This window comes from Macrobrachium nipponense, chromosome 5, assembly GCF_015104395.2.
Source record: "Macrobrachium nipponense isolate FS-2020 chromosome 5, ASM1510439v2, whole genome shotgun sequence".
Lineage (NCBI taxonomy): Eukaryota > Metazoa > Arthropoda > Malacostraca > Decapoda > Palaemonidae > Macrobrachium > Macrobrachium nipponense.
Genome location: NC_061107.1, coordinates 137,620,749 through 137,633,108, shown reverse-complemented (window position 1 = coordinate 137,633,108; position 12,360 = coordinate 137,620,749).

The window sequence follows — 12,360 nt, the reverse complement described above, 5'->3', positions numbered from 1 at the left end:
CAATATTTCACAGAAGGCAACTTCCTTGGGGGGAATCTTGAAAATTCTACTGGAATTACTTTTCCTTTTATTAAATTTAGCTCCTCTAAGGCACATTTTACCCTGCACCCACCCAAAGGGCTTTGGATATGAAGCGTATCTTTCATGAATACAAAAATTGCTTTTAAAAAGTGTATTGTAGGCTAAGGATTCAGGAGTCCTCTGTATGCGCTACCAATATTTCAACAAGGTAAATTTCCTTATCAAATCTACGGGCAGTTCACCCACATCCACAAATAAGATAGATATTGGGGAGGGTCTAAAGGCTCCTGTTGCAATTCTAATTCCCCCATGGTGAACTGCATTCAAAGTATCTAATCTTGCAGTTGGTGACAAGTAGATCTCTGACCCATATGCTAATTTTGAAGCAATTGTTGCTTTATAAACATGTAACAAGTGCTTTCTATCAGCACCCCAATTTGTATGAGTAGGGGGAAAAACGCCATTGTCCCTCAACACCTAGGTGCTAATCCCCAGGTAGTCGATTTTTCTACTTGGGGATTAGCACCTTGGTGTGAAATTTCACACCTTAAATTTAATGAGGTCTTAATTACTTGTCACACCTTTCAGAGTGAAAATTGACCATAAAGGTGTGAATATAACAAATAGGTGTGAAATTTCACAGGTTTCCCATGGTCATGTCGGCGCTGTGCAAAACTCTATGGAGATAAAAACACTGATTTCAACCCTGACACTCCCCCCTTAATTTCCTCATACTCTACGGAGGTAAAAACCCTGATTTCAGCCCTGACCGTCCCCCGGCCACCACAACCTCAAGTTCCTCAAAGTCTACAGAGGTAAAAAAAACCCTGATCCCAAAGTTCCTCATACTGTAAGGAGGTAAAAAAAAAAAAAAAAAAAAAAAAAAAACCCACCCTTTCCCTAACCCTCAACCCTGACCCCAAAGTTCCTCATATTCTACAGAGGTAAAAACCCTGATTTCAACTCTGATCCCAAATTTCCTTATACTCTACAGAGGTAAAAGCCCTGATTTCAACCCGCCCCCCACCAAGTTTCTCAGCGTCTACGGAGGTAGAAACCCTGATCCCAAAGTTCCTCATATTCTACGGAGGTAAAAACCCTGATTTCAAAAACCCTGATCCCAAATTTTCTCATACTCCACTGAGGTAAAAGCCCTGATTTCAACACACCCCCCCCCCCCCCCCCCCCAAGGTTTCTCAGCGCCTACGGAGGTAGAAACCCTGACCCCAAAGTTCCTCATACTGTAACGAGGTAATAAACCCTAATTTCAACCCTGACCCCAAAGCTCCTCATATTCTATGGAGGTAAAAACCATGATGTCAACCATGAACCCCCCCCCCACACAAAATTCCTCATATGCTACGGAGGTAAAAACCCTGATTTCAACCCTGACCCCAGATTCCCTCAAAACTCCTGATGACATCACAAAACTCTACGCCGTAAAATCCCAAGGTTTCAACCCTCACCCCGAATTCCCTCCACTAGCCCCTGATGAAATTACAGGTTCCAACATGTCCAACAAATTCAGTCCCAACCACATATTTTTTAAGTCAATAGGGTACAGTGGAAATTAACTTAACAAAACCCATTTCAGTCTTAATCACTTATATGTGAATATAGATGCATAATATTCCATATGTAAAGAGGTTAAATGGAAAATCAGATTACATGCAGAATTGTTATTATTTTTGTAACAAAAGTCATACAGAAATACATGAATTAATATTAGATACAAAATCATACAAGAATACACTGGAAAAGGTGTACAAAAGAATACACAGACATGATATACATTCGTTTTGCGGAAATAATACATCATCGAGACACATTGCTAGTGTATACCACACACATCTTCCCCAGTTTCCCGATTGTGTGTGAAAGATAATTCATCTAATACATCTAAGCTTTTAAATCTTGATAAGTTCTTCATATATAAATCTTCCACATATCTTTCCTCTAGCAGGGACAAATTCTTTTTCGTGATGACCACGCAAGTGATTTTACTAATTTTTTTCATTTTATCACTGAATGTAGATAACACAGGTAAATACTGATTCAACCATGTCATGTTAACTTGTCCACTTTGTCCAATACCGGCGGGGAAGATAACATATTTGACATAGTCATATGATGATTTAAATCATTCTTCCTTTAATTTCTTCACCAAAGAAAAAAAGTGGTTGAACCTCATCTGCTTGATATCCTTGCTCAAACGGTCAGCATGGTCCTCATCTTTGGAATATGCTACACTCTTTTGGGAGTATTCATTATCTTCAACAGGGGCACCGATACCATATTTGGTTAATAAAGTAGCTACAGTAGGGAGATCTACTTCATTGTCACATTCACAAAAGGTAATAGTTTTGGGTCTTTTCACAATGGCAGACCCTTCAACACTGCGATCACGAAGACAGGCGTATGTTGCACCAGCTCGAGAATATCGAAAGCCTGCAATCTCGCTGTATGGATAACTTCGAACAACGTCTTCAACCACACTGTAATTCCTGCATGTAACACAATTAGTGGCCACTACTAAACAAGTATTTCTCTTCCTGAACCTATTTTTGGACAAGTTCCCAAAAACTAACTTGCACGAGGAGGTTGACGAAGCCATGGCGAGAGTGTGCGCCTTAATATTCCGACGGTTTAAGAGTTAAGGAGCCACCAAATCCGGCAATTGAGCTTCCCCGTCCCCTGACACTATGAGTCATTACAGATGGCCCCCTTTATCAAAATCACTGATTAAACAAGTTGTATCATGCCACCTGAAGATATGAATCACACTAAAGCCCGACCCACTTTCGAACTGTTATCTCTCCCTCTCTCTCCAGCTACCTACGCTTCGTGACATTCAGCATCTCAAATTTCCTTCTTTTCCTCTGTTTCCCCGGCTCGCAGTGCATACGTCATCCTGTACCTGGAGAATTCTTCCCCACAGAGCCAGACAACCCGGATACACCCCTTCCAAGACTAAGAGAAATTGCAAAGAGGTTTGCACCCTGGCAGAAGACTTTCATGGACAGGACCCATAACTTTACTGCAGAAGGTCTGAAAACCTGCACACATCTTCATGAGGAACGACGCCCACCGCCCTCCCTTGACCAGACCATACAGAGGACCATACCGAGTCATCAGTAGATCATCCAAGGCCTACCTCATCAACATCCATGGGCGGGAAGACTGGATATCTATCGAAAGGTTACAACTAGCCTTCCTAATGGACAGCGGAACCTGGGAGAAAATCGGCAGATGTCCCAGAATTCCTCCACAAAACAAGAATTCAGAGGAAGAGATCGGCATTCCGAAACAAGGTCGAGGATGTCCCAAGGGACGCACTAAGGATGGTGTCTGCCCAGCAAAACCACTGGATGACTCATTAGTAAAAACTGCCCCATCGCAGATATCAAGAACTCAGGGTCTGCTCCTGCTCCCAAGAAGATACTGTGATTAACATTCAAGAGCTCTTCCAATCATTTTTCATAAATCATTGTCTTGGGGTGGGAGTACTTGTAAAGATGTCCTCTTTACCCATTAATTACAATCATATACCATATGTATCAAGAATCACATGTATGTTTGTATCGAGAACTTCCTGGCCTTTCTGTCAATATATATTTTTTCACTGTATGTACATTATGTCTCGTTATTATTTGATTGACTGTTAACAAACACAAAATGCTCTCACTCAGCATGTGGGTCACGGGTACCTGGGGTCAGGCACCTAGTTTCCGTCTGCACGCTGCTATGTATACCTTTTGCCCAGGTAATAAATCAGTCAGTATCCAGTGTGCTTTCTTTGACTCCACAAACCAATTACAAAGTAAAAAGGCATTTCAGTTCAAAACATGGCTCTGGGAATAAGAAGTCTTATACTTCCACTAGTATAGGCAACAAAATGTTTTGTTGTTTTGATTACAACTACAATCTTGAGTAATATCAATAAATTTTACATGTATACGTAAATATTGTTCAAATAAGCGCTGGGAAGGACGTGACGGCCAATCTAGTAATGAATGGGGCAAACTCCAACCAGACACCATATTGGATTTAAAAACTGCCTTGAACACATATTTTACGAAGACTTCACATGCTTATTTTAATTCGTATGGCGGTTTCATTTATCACATTTTGTTGACACCCTCAATCTTTTGAATGGTATGCTTAAATATTTAATTGTATTATTGTTTAACTAATAAAGTGTCAAGTGAAAATGAATGGCCTTTCTTTGAATTAATGGTTGCACTTCAGTCATTTACATTATAGTTTACTGTCTAATCCTGAGTAATTTACCTTTAAAGGTATGGGATTAACCAAGTGCAATTTGTAGCCTTCAAGATAGTTTACTACCTCATAGTCCATTTGATCGAAGTACTGTTTTTGGTCTACTATATAAAACAGTATATTACTAGTGTGAAACTTTAGGTATAGTTAGGCTATCACCTACTATGAGATTCAGGGCTTCTGTAACACGGTTTTTTCGCAATCACTTTTTATCTATGCATTTCATAGATATAACGCTTATTCAGAATACGCATTATATCTACACACAAATTTTGACTGTATTCTGCATTATGTAGGTTGAATAAATTTGGTACTTATAATGTAAAAGTGGCTTTTTTTGACGACGGGCCAACTTACTCAGAGATAAGGTTTCGAACGCACTCGTTACGTAACTTATGACAGCACATTTCTTCCCTCTTTCTCGATGGATGATTGGCTATACGTAACAAAGGCTATACCTCTGGCAACAATGACATACAAATTTAAATACAAGCAAAGCAGTACACCTTTATGAACTCTGAATCCTCTCCACTGATAATTGTCATAATGAACAAACCAACAAAATATGTTAATAAATACAAAAACACTTCGATTATTAGTCTAACTCTCAAAATAAGTGTCCTAAGAAATTATAATCTACTTTATAGGTCACATTCAGATTGACAAGATGTAGGGAATAGTTGGTAATTTTCAAAGACATAGTAGACAAGCTTGATTTGATAACTGCTGTATCCAATGTCAAGCAATTTTTATTTATCGGCTATATACCTATTTACTAAAAAAATAAAAATAGCCGGTACCGTATTTTGGCTTTAAACCTTCACCAATAATTATCGTCAGAATGATGACTTCATGAGGCCCCACCCACTTTGGCCACATTGTAATTCAGGATAACACTTGTTGTATTAGAAAATCTAATTTCTGGGTGTAAAAACTCATTTCTCGAGTAGTTGTAAGAAGTGCTAAATGATCCTCAAGGATCCCAGCAGTTGGCCTAAACGTTTAATTCATGTATATTGCTGCTATTACTACACTAGCGCAGATACCCCACCCACATCTATGTATCGTTCCGCCATTCATAAAGTCTTTACATCCAACATGGTCGTACAGACTAAAGAAGAAGAAAAAAAATTATATCGGATGATCCGCTGGTCTGCTGGAGATTTTAGCACATATAAGCTTGTATTCACTTTGGATAAAAATCTTATTTTAACAAAAATAGTTATATAATGACTGTTTGCATACAATCTCTCTCTTTCTCTATAGTTAATGGAAATATTCAAAATCCTGAATGACATTACAAGTATTATAATCACGTTACGCTAAATACAAATCAGACCATAAACATTGGATTTAAACTAGAAAATGAATAATTACCTATTCAGGTTATAGTAAGTATGGCCACGGGCTTTCTTTTGACTGTATAAAGTTGCAAGTCATTAAGACAAATGCAGTTTTGCAACCACGGGGACAATTCCAAATCCTGTTGGCCATTCTTGACTACTATGGGTTTCAGAGCCGATGGAATATGGTGACTGGGTTTCTATCTGGTGGATGGGCGGGGCAATATTTCGTAAAATGATGTTTACTTTGCTTACGTAATGGATGTTTTTCGACTCTTGGCTCGCTATTATTGGCCATGGCGTCGGCTAGAGCATTTTTACTCTATAAAAATTAAAACTATCGGGTTTAGGTTATTGATAATGCAGACAAAATTTGTGTGTGGTTGTAAAATATACATGTCAACTTTCAGCTACATCCGATGCTTTGATAAGGAGCAAAATCCATAAAACCGTGTTACAGAGGCCCTGAATCTCATAGTAGTATAGGTTATTGTCTAATCATCATTAGCTGTTTCTAGTCTACTATAGCTAGGCTAGCCTATCAACTAGCCTAGGTTATTGTTCAAACCAATGGTAGCCTACAAATTAAGACAATGCTTAATATGCAGGCTATGTAAAAAGGAAAATGTCAGTAGCCTTTTATCTAATAAGGTGTTTAATGTAAACTTAGGCTACGGCCTAGGCTTATATCCTAATAGGATGTCCTTAAATCTTACCTTAATTCAGGTTACTGTTATAACCCTAGGACTTGTAGGCTACTGCAGCGTAGGCTATTGCCGACATCATTATCTGAACAGATTATTGTATTAACAATATTTGTGGAACATTCCTTTACATAAAACTTTTAAACAATGATAAATTCTTCAACACAACTTACGCTTCTACAAACAGCCAACGATCGCAAAATGTAAGAAGCGCCGACTTCTACTGGTGAAAAGGCCGGTTTACGACTTCTCACGCACAATAAAATTATTGTTCCGCTGTCTAAACTATAATGTTTTTAACAGGAACTTGAAATTATGTAGGTAGACCAGCTTTCAAGTTAGATATTTCCATGGACTTTGGTAATGAACTCGATACGCTAAGCGAAGAAGAAAACTCTTGGAGCTAACGACCCAAGATGGAATAACATGTTATTCCATCTTGTAACGACCTAAGTCGCTAGTGCCGACGTGTACGGGCGAAATACACGGTTTACAGCTTTTTACGCACACTAAAATCAATGTTCCATATTATAAACTATCAGTTTTTTAAACTAAAACTTGAAATTGTTTAGTCTGTATGGTGTCTTTACGTTGCACGGACCAGTGGTTGTTCAGTAACGGGACCAACGGCTTTACGTGACTTTCGAACCACGTGTACATAGAGAGTTGTTGTTGTTTTAGATTAAGCTGGCTTTATGACAGCACGGGCTCTTGCTCAAGAGCAGCCCGTAGGACGTAGAGTGCATTTCTCATCACCAGAAATACACATCTCTAACCCCTCAGTGGAATGGTCGAGACCATACCCACCATGACACTGAGGCACCAACACTTGAAACTGTACACTTAGATTTCAATTTATATGATTCCATGAACCTTGGTAATGAAATTAATAAGCAAAGAATGAAAATCTCAGACGTAGCCTATCATAAAACGTAAGAAGCGCCGACTATTGAAATAAGCCGATTACGCATCTCACTCACAGTAAATAATTTATCTACAGTCTACACTAAAAAAAAAATGTTTACCTGGAACTTAAAACTAAGCACTTTGAGCAATCAACAAGCGAAGACCAGCCTTCTCTGACCTCTGGTTTCTTCATGACCAGAGAAAAGAACAGCGACTAAACTTGGTCGCCCCCACAGAAAGCTACTTCTCCTAATCTTGCGGTTTTGACGAGGTAAACTGGGTATTAGCGTTCACTGAGGATGATAGAAAGTGACTGAGTTCATACTTATTTTATCTTTATAATGTTTATCATTATGATGCAATACCTAGCCACAAGACGTTAATAGAATTCTTTGACATTATAGTTTGGTCACCATGGAGCACTGGATTGACCATGGAAAGGGTAATCCTTTGAGGACGAGACAGCAACTACACTATCAAAATACAGTAATTTATTAACATTTCTCCAAGAAAAATACTGCAAAGACGCGAATTTCCTATTTCCTGCGAATAATGGGTAGATATGGTCCATAGAGAATCGAACTCGCGGCCACCGAGGTAGCAGGCGAAGACCAAACCGATCACGCTACTGAGGCGCCTATGGGGCTTTTACATTGCATGGAACCAGTGGTTATTCAGCAACGGGACCTTTGGCTTTACGTGACTTCCGAACTACGTGATTGTGGCAAATTAGTTAAAAGTTAAAATGACTGCATGTAGTGTCTGTTGGTACAGCTCTTTTATTATAACAGTATGTAGTTTAAACAAACTTTTGAGCTAATTTATTTAGTGCTCCCAGAGCTGGCAGAAGGATTTGTTTGTTTGTATGGTGTTGTAAGGACAACGCTTATTCATAATTTTCTCTGTACATAATTCAAATCAGCAAAAGAGAAAAAATAAAAAGAGGGTGATAGGTTAAGGATAAGATAAACCAAAATCTTATGACAAGAACGTAGATTGTGAGATAGGGAAAAAAATTTAATTTTTCTTGTATAAAATTGTATTTCTTTACAAATGCTTTTAGTGTTCATTTAGATGGATTTTAAAAAAATAAAAAAATTTAGATGGAAGGACCAATTAAGAAACTAAAAATGGTAATTAAACTTGGGGCAACTATAAATGGTAATTAGACAGGTGGCAAGACATTAAGACAAACAAACACCTGCGGGTACAAACTCACTTCACCAATTCACCATGAAACATATGCCTCAAAACTGTTTTATATGTAGTACCACAAAGGCGTATAAGAAAATGCATGAAATTATTAAAGTTTTATTCTATATGACATTACAGTATTACATACCTTTTAACAATGCAAGAAAGACTGCATTCAACCACAGCTATGTTAAGAATGATGTTTGTCAATATAACCTTACTAAACATAACAATATCCCATTCAATAAATCAAAATATGAATGAGGCAAACCATGAAAATGCTTTATTAAAACCTACTGTAATTGAGACTCACTTCCAAGAATAATCACAGTTCTGAAAGAAGTGGAGTGATTTGAAGGGGAGAGAATAAAAGGATATATGCCTTGAAAAAAAATTTACGATCAGTCAACTTTGATTTACACAAGCAGCAGCCTGGTACAGTACATTTGCTGATATATGATCATCTAAAGTTAAAGAAGTAGCTTCATAATTACTAATAATGATTGATCTATTTTAGTTTCTACTGACATCTGCACAGTAAAGTACAAATAAAGATGCATGGAATGTGTACTATATGAGTAACCATTATAAGAAAGCATATTACGTACTTTCAAATTATGTCTTCCCTGAAAAGTGGTCCTAACTTTGATATGATGAAGTCTGGTATAAATGAAAGGTAAAAAGATAAAGGACAGACATGCAGAGAAGCCCCCCAACACATGCTAAAAAACTGACTAATCAGAGAGGTCTCTCAAGTGAAAAGGCAACATGGAAACAAAATAGACACTGCTTCAAATGCAGGTATGGGCAATTTCATATACACTATCCTACACTACTTTAAAGCCATCCCAAAAAGTTTTGCAATATGTCATAGGAAACAGTGCACACAAGTTCATTACAAAAATTAACCAAAAATGTTATCATGTACAATAGTTTGATTATAAAACAAAATATTTTATGAGACCAATAAGCCATACAGACATCCACATGAAATTATGGCTGTTACTAGAAGAAAAAAAAGAAAAGGGAAGCCATCAATTAACATCACTAGGATATTTGCCAAGTCTCTTTGACATCTTCCCTGGTAAAAATTCTTTCTTGAAAATGAATACTTTCTTAAAGGACCCATATTTGTCTAAAGCACATGTTAAAATTGGTGCAATATATAATCTACTATTTCTTAATAAATATGAAACCCAACATTATAAATGATTTTAAAAAGTCATAAAAATTTCCGTACTGTGTTTGCAAGATTTTTGCCAAAATTTGGAAAGAAAAATTCTTCTATTAAAACAAGCAATCGGTCTTAGTGCAATCTCCTAAGGGCTAAAACATTAACCAAATTGGGTAGAATCAAAATTATTTCAAATATACAAATGAATACAAAAATGACATGATATTTTTTTCTTCTTTACAGTTATTAGGCCGCTTACTCAGACTGAAATGTTGAAATACCCAACTTTAATACACCTAGCCCAATTGGCTGTTTGTCTTTAGTAATTTAAATTTCACTTCATAAATTAAATTATTGGTTAATGTTCGGACATTCCCAAAAAGTGTATTTTAACAATTAGGATGGACTTCCATTCTTAACTCTGAGATATCTGTGGTATTTAAAAATCTGAAATTAAAATTTTTTTTTTTTCCAAAATTAAAGGTTTGAAAATTATTCTTTGGACATTACATATATTCAAATTTAGAAAAACCATTCAAAAATTTGTTTCCTGACTACTCAGCATTAATAAATAATTACTATTAAGTAATTTAAGCATAATTCAAAGAAACCTTCCATGCTTATATACTCTAATTTCAAAGTATCAAAATAGAAATACTGTACTCCTGACATATATTAATAATAAATACTTCAATCCGAATGCTGACTAACAGGGCAAGACAAAAAAAATATGTTCAAAAAGAGTGAAAACAAGATGGACTACTGAGGGGAAGAGAACAAAGCAAATGGATGTAAATTAATATGACAAGGAAGGCAAGTGAGGACCAGAGTGCCACTCCCTCCATTAAGCTTTATTACAAGCTACCCCTGCAAAGGGTACACTGATGGTACCACCTTCTAAAACTTTTTGGCCAACTTTCTTTTCAAAAACTACAGTTTGGTGAACCATAAAGAAGTCTTTAAACTTATTAAGGTGAAAATTTTATATTCTTATATAGTATGGACCTTTTTAATCATGAGCACAAATTCATAACAAATTATGGATTAATCAAGTTTCCCTCAGCTTCCTACATAAAAGTCTCATCAGCTATTATCATTAGTCAATTTGATGACATCATTGAGTCACATTAAACAGTCGGACCTGATCTGGTGAGGTGAAATGTACAAAGTCATATATTGCCCCGCTCCCTAGTCCCCCCCACATAAAAAAAAAAATACAATGAAGGCTACTTCATCCTAGTACACAATTTTCTTTGTGCAATCATGAAAACCAACCATCATGCTTTTGAAATTCTGAAAAGTACAATTTCTATTATTAGTTGAGCAAGAATGTACAATGTACTAACATGATTATCTTGGACTATATCGAGAGATGAAACAAATGATGTTGCTTATACAATAATTTAACAAAATCAGAGCAAAATTCTTTGTTCAGTGGACTGGCTTGAAGGATTTGTTCTTTAAAGAAACACTTAAAAATGGTTAGGTACATGAAAAATGGCCGTGTTCACAAATCTAGAGCAGGAAAATCTTTTAAAAGCATAATTTACAATTAATATTGTCCTAAATTTTATTCACTGAACTGAATGTGTAATGTAGCCATCAAGTACATGTTTTAAACAGATTTGTTCAATTCTCCGATGGAATACTATTATTCTAAATTAAAAAATACACTTTAGAAGGTATAAAAGGCTAAGTTCATGGTTTATTATGGAATTCAACACAAAAAAGAATGACAAGCATTGTACTATACTTTTGATTACATAAACTAAAGCAGTTTAACCAGCCACACAGTCATAGGTCTTGGGCCTTAAATACTGCTTACTGCAGATATTAATTTGGAACATCATACTTGATGTATAGTCTCATCATTGGCAACAGCTACATAAAGTATGAAGTAACTTTAACCAAACAATTTCATTTCAACTGTGCCAGAATAATTAAGGAATGAATTTCAAATTATCTCTTGACACTATTCTCCTATTAATAATTCACAGAATTATAGATATATTCTGAAACTAAAGGCTACTAGTAATGAGGGATATCCATGAATGACTTTGGCCCTCAATCATGTTTTCATCATCACTTCACCAAAGTATAGGCGAAACCATACCCCAGGAAGCTTTATGTTTCTAAGATCTATTGCTACAATATAAAGTTTCCCCTTCAGCTTTATATTTGGAGTGTAATAAATGCTGTATATTGTTAAATACTTCATATGATTCCTATCTCCACAACAGAACACTTAAATTTGAGGGTGTTTGAATGTTTGGAGATTTACACTCTTGATTAAAGCTTTCACCACTCCTTTTTTCCTTGATAGTTAAAGAATAAAAAAAAAATTATGAACTGAAAATATTCATGTTTTTTTTTTTTAAATCAAATACTAGGAGCCAGCCCATAAGGACAATACATGCAAAATGAACAAAATAAGATTTTGCTTCTTGTGGACCCAAGAGTACAGTACAACAAAAACAACACTTTCTGCCAAAGCATTAAAAACAACTCTTTCTACAATGGGAATAATGTCAAAATTAAAAATCTTCACAGAAAGATGAATGAAATGAAGGATATTAAGGCAACTTCAGCTAAAGAAAACCATGGACATCATCTTTTCACTACTATTATATATTAGTTCTCCCATACCACCCAATTTCAATTAACCCATAAAACAGCCTCACATAAACTTTTCAGAGGAGTTTGTCTTCACTTCAGTGGGGTATTAATATAAGAGCAT